At 38.1% G+C, this 6,075-nt stretch overlaps 1 pseudogene; it reads right to left on the bottom strand.

Moving 5' to 3' along the window:
* Positions 1 to 4,271: 4,271 nt before the first annotated feature.
* Positions 4,272 to 4,593, bottom strand: LOC126605840 (protein NOI4-like; annotated as a pseudogene).
* Positions 4,594 to 6,075: the final 1,482 nt, after the last annotated feature.

The following is a 6,075-nucleotide window of genomic DNA, read 5'->3' as shown; positions in this document are numbered from 1 at the left end:
CAGAATCCTCGTTTACACGTAAGCATAGCTACTAAACCTGGACGAACGAAAAACAAAGTTGAGTGGGTCAGCAAAACAACGTTTTGTAAAAACCTTTATTTTCGAATATACTAACCCCTCGTCGTAAAACAAGTATAGTTTTCTTAAAACATACTACGTAATGCCTCATGCTATAGGAGGTGGGCATGTACATATAAAGCACATCGCCCTCTCTTCGTTAGTAAATGTGGGATGTTACATTTGATTCTCTTGTTTTCTTCATGGCAGTGTAATAGAATTCCAAATCTCTCTTCTTCTTTTTTTTGTTTTTTGCTTGATGCGCTTGACCATTGTTCGAGTTTGTGGCTTAATAGGTGTTTGAGGTTCTATTGGTCCTTTTTCTAGAGTTTGCAGAACCTATTTTGACTGGATATCTACCTCTTGATCAAAAGAGATTACGATTTTTCCCCCAATTTTAACATATTCGCTTTCAGTTGCAGAATCTTGATGAACTGGTTTATCCGTTTTCTCTTATTTTTTCTGGTTTAACCTCATTGATGAAACCCAAGGTCTTGTTTAGCTCAGAAATTTTTTATTCGTACTTCTTCACCAATTCTACAAGAGAAATCTACTCAGCTTTTAGAATTTGAAATTTCTCTCTTATTTTTTTTTCCATTTTTCCTTGTTTAATGCATTGAGTTCAGACTGCTTCTTGTAGGACTTTTCTTGCTACCATTCAAGTTCATTCTTCTCCTTGACCAGTCCATTGTTCTTTTCCAGCAACTCATTCTTTTCTTCTTCCCATTTTTTCTTTTGTTGCTCGAATGTAGTGCTCATCTTCTCGAGTTCACTTTTTTGGTTTTCCAATTTTTTCTTCTCTTTTTGCAACTTCTTGTTTTCTTTTTGCAAGTCCTTATTATCACTTTGCAAAACATCCTTCTCTTCAACTATTTTTGCAATAACAGAATTCTTGAAGTGGCATATGTTGATAGCATTATTCAATATTTGAAACTGAAGTTTTGCCTTCATTTTCTAGTACTTTACAACATCTGTTTGGCTTTGAGAAAACTCTTCTTGTGTTAACTCCTTTTCTGAGTTTTCACATTCCCATTTGTCTTTACCCGTAAGAAGAGCAAAAAGCCATTCATAGAATGTTTGTTGCTTCCTTGTCTTGATTGTCAAATCTTCGGGGAGAACTGGCAATTGAGGAACAGATGGTGCATTTCCTTCGTGTTCCTTATCTTGAACTGTTAGTAAAGGGACTGAGATGCTTTGACCCACTATTATCACTACCTCTTCTTGCACTATAGAAACTGATTCTTGGATTTGCACTGGAGAAATTGATTGTTCAATTGATGTACCTGGTGCCTCTTTTGGTATTACCTCTTCTGGTTGGAATTTAACCACATCATTGATGACCCTATCAATTTCAGTCTCGTCAATGTCTGTGATGTCCACATTTCTTTCTTTATTTTCAACACTTTGATAGGCAGAATTATGTGCAATATTTTTGTCATCTTGGACTTGCTCATTTGGAATTTGGGTGCCAAAGATACTCTAACTATCAACTAGTGTGTCAAAGTTATCTTCATTTTCATTTTGTTCTCCACCCTTTTCATCTTGAATGTATTCAAAATCAAGAATTAAATGACAAAGATTTAGTATGCAGCATCAGTTATGGATTATAATGACAAAGCTTCAATGGATTATTACTTATACAAAGATTTAGTATGCAACATCAGCTATTGATTATAAAGACAAAGCTTCAGTTTTATACCTGAATAATTATACAACATCAGTTATGGATTATGTTGATGCACAAAATCCGGAGGATCTTGGACCAACGTAAATCTGGCCATGAATCACACAAACGCACAAGAACACAAAGATGTATCGTGGTTCACCCCAATGTTTGGGCTACGTTCACATTGATGTTGATTCCATTTCACTTTATGAATGTATGGATTACAATAGATCTGTAAGGGTGCTCTTTGTGGATGCAGCCATTGACATTTTACTCTCTGTTTGGCTGAGAGGGTATTGCCCTCTAAATTGTTGTAAGGCTCTCTGGATATGAGACCTTGTCCCCTCAATGAGGGTGAGGGACAGTCCCTTTTATAGAATAAGGGCTATTTTCCCCTCTTACATGGGTTATGGGCTCAGTAATGAGGCCCAAAGATGAGGTCCAATATATGGTACCAACAAGAGTCCCCCAAGTCTTCAGTTAAGATAGTCTTTTGGTTGGAGACTTCAAATTCAATCCATGTGTAGGTCGAAGTGACTAGATATTGTCCTAAACCAATACTTAACACAAGGTAATGCTCAACATAAAGCAATACTTGCCTAGAGGTATTACACGTTGCGAGACTGCTTGGCTGGAGGCAATGTTCGTTGCGAGGCTGCTCGGCTAGAGGCTATGCTCGCGACGAGGCGGTTGCTCGACCGAAGGTGATACTCGTTGCGAAGCTGCTCAGCTAGAGGCTATGCTTGCTGCGAGGCGGCTCGGCTCATGGCATTCCTCATTGCAAGTATGTACTTTATGTCAATATGCACTCAGTATGAGTTGATTCTCGACATGATTCAGGTCCGCTTGTCGAGTTTGCATATTGGGTCTATATGTCGGATCCGTGGATAAGGTCCGCAAGTTGGGTCTTTAAGTCGGGGCCATACGTAGGGTCATCAAGTCGGGGCTATCTGTAGGGTATTTGAGTTGGGTCCAGGCATATAGGTGTCCAAATAAGCAAGTGTCCAAGCAAGTGGGTGTCCGGTCAGACAAGAGATCACTGTTCGGACTAAATATTTATCACCATAAGCATGTGGCCCATCAGTCTATAAGTTGGTAGACTTCTTTAATCAACAACAATGTTGATCAGTAGATCTAGTTGCTCAATAATTCCTGACAATAAATGACAGTATAAGTATGACCGTATAATGAATAAATCAAATTGACATAGTTTGGTAATGCAAAATATTGTACCATGTGCCTACTACAAATAAATAATTTATTTAGTCGTGTGGTAAATCACATGTTGTATAAGTGACATAGTTTAATGACAGTCACAATACTCTAGGCCATGAATAAATATTGCACATGTACTTGGGTTAAATATATGTCACTAGGTGATGAATAATATATATATATATATATATATATATATATATATATATTTTTTCCTTCGTGGGGCTGTTCTGGGATAGTGGGTTATATTTGTCCCTTCATGATGAAGGTTTCATCATAACGTTTAAATAATAAAGGTTACTTTCATCATAACATATATTAATAACATATTAAATAAAAAAGATAAAGTTTTTATCTTTTGCATGGGGGTTGTCGACAAAAGCCATGCTTAGATGCCAAGCTCTGCTTAGCCCCTTATATATATAAAATATTTTCCTTCGTGGGGCTGTTTTGGGATAGTGCGCATGTGACTAATAATAATAATGCTAGATTAAGTAAACAAGTTATTTTGTATAGTGCGCATATAATGATCAGGAATGATTACAGACAAGTAATAAACTATCACAGAATGCATGTGATGGTCAGAAATGATCAAAAATAAATAATAAACTATTAAATAAACAAATGATAAGTTGGAGAAAAAGGGAATCCTTATCTTCTCCAATTAGATTTTTGTCGAAGACTTGGGTTGGAATCCTCTGAGCCTCTCCGGTCGAAACCATTCGTTGACCTCAGTGGCAAGGTATTCAAGGACAGCGGCGAGGTAGACTGGATGAACGGCCAGGTGTGCACCTCCTGACCTTGAACTCGAACATCCTGAAGTGGTCGCAGGAGTAGGCGTCGATGTACTTGAGGTTGTCTTTAAAGATCTAGGACCGCCGCTCCTTCTCTCCCAGTATCTCTATGTCAGGATTATGAAAGCCAGAGATTTGCCACCTACCGCTGACCTTTATGTTGAACTGAAGCTCGAAAATTGTTCAAGCAGCAGTGATAGCCTGCCAGTGCTTCTTGTCCTGAACATCTCCCACCGTAACAACTCTTCTCACGGTGGTCTCCATTGTCCCCTGCTCCGTCACAACATACCCATCCACATCCAGCTTCAATTGCCCGCCAAAAAATTGCTTTGCCGGATCATGCCCGACCGCAAGAAAGAAATCGGTGGATATCTTTTCGTCGGTGGATATCTTGAAAGGGGTGGCCTAGAAGTCGACTTTGTTGACCATTTCAGAGAAGATCGTGATGCCTAAACGAACTGACTGCATTCGGTAATTGGTCATGAGAATTGTTTGAGGGAATACCGGGAAGTTCTCGAAGTGGGTGGTGGTGGTGGTGCTTCCTCATGACTCCGTACGCATGCAGCAAAACCATTTTTTAGATGGAGGCTTTCCAAGAACTGCTTCTTGCTTATATGTGTGGTCCTCCTTTGGTGGTGAGTCAGGTCTACCACTCGTCTTCTTCTCAATCCTAGCCTTGTTGAAGATTACAGTGAATCCCTCAACTGATGCTGGATCATTGACATCCCAATTTTGGCAACGGTACACCCTTTTCCCCCATGACTTTCTGCTGAGATTTGTGAGAGTAACGAAAAAAGACGGCGATTGATTTTCTTTGGTTGTAGGGATTTGAGGTGGTCCGAGTACTGAAGGGATTTGAGATGGTGATGGATTGACGAGTCTGCTTTTTTCAGGTAAGGTTCAATGGAAGAGAGAGAGGTGGTTGGAGGTTTGCGAAGGTATTCTGGAAAAGCCCAAAGAGTGAGGTTTTTAGGTTCTTAGGTTGTGCAGATTCACGGTGGATAGATGAAAAAAATGAAAGAGAACCGACATAGCTTTTCGTGTCGTTTCCCACAGACGGTGCCAAATGTTGATGCACAAAATCCGGAGGATCTTAGACCAACGTAAATCCGGCCATGAATCACACAAACGCACAAGAACACAAAGATGTATCGTGGTTCACCCCAATGTGTGGGCTACGTCCACACTTATGTTGATTCCATTTCACTGTATGAATGTATGGATTACAATAGATCGGCAAGGGAGCTTTCTGTGGATGCGGCCCTTGCCATTTTACTCTTTGTTTGGCTGAGAGGGTATTGCCCTTTATATTGTTGTGAGGCTATATGGATGTGAGACATTGTCCCCTCAATGAGGGTGAGGGACAGTCCCTTTTATAGAATAAGGGTTGTTTTCCCCTCTTACATGGGTTATGGGCTCAGTAATAAGGCCCAAAGACGAGGCCCAATATATGGTACCAACATATTATAATCACAAAGATAAAAACTTAGTATGCATATCAGTTATACCATACTTAGTATAAGTTTTTAGCATGCATTATTACTTATACCAGATTTAGTATGTAGCATCAATTATACCAAACTTAGTATGCAGCATCAATTAAAACAAAATTAATACATCATTAGTTATACCAGAATTAGTATACAACATCAGTTATACCACACTTAGTATCCAACATCAGTTATACCAGAATTAGTATGCAACATCAGTTATACCAGACTAAGTTTTTACCATGCATTATTACTTCTACAGGAATTAGTATGCAGCATCAGTTATATCAGAATTAGTAATAAACATCAGTTATACCAGACCAAGTTTTTAGCATGCATTATTACTTATACAAGAATTAGTATGCATAATCAGTTATACCAGACTTATATAAGTTTTTAGCATTCATTATTACTTATACAAGAATTAGTATGCATTATTAGTTATATCAATTAGTATGCAGTATCAGTTATACCTGACTAGGTTTTTAGCATGCATTATTACTTGTACAAGAATTAGTATGCAACATGAGTTATAACATAATTAGTATGCAACATCAATTATACCAGACTTATATAAGTTTTTAGCATGCATTATTACTTGTACAAGGCTTAGTATGCAGCATCAGTTATACCATAATCATTCAGTTTGTGACATTTAAATTTTTTTTTATGGCAAACTCATGATTTTATGTAAAATATAAATACAAATTTTAAGCAGAATTAGCTTGTTTTTGGATTTACCATTTTGTCTGTTAGGTCATCGTCTTGACTTTTTAGCTTATCTTGGTTTCGTGTTTTTATTATCCACGCAGATAGTGCCATTTGAAATTCTTCATCATCTGTTTGATCATTG

Source organism: Malus sylvestris, chromosome 15 (genome assembly GCF_916048215.2).
Source record: "Malus sylvestris chromosome 15, drMalSylv7.2, whole genome shotgun sequence".
NCBI classification, from domain to species: Eukaryota; Viridiplantae; Streptophyta; class Magnoliopsida; order Rosales; family Rosaceae; genus Malus; species Malus sylvestris.
Note: the sequence above shows the minus strand (reverse complement) of the source record. Positions and strands in the feature narration are given on the sequence as shown.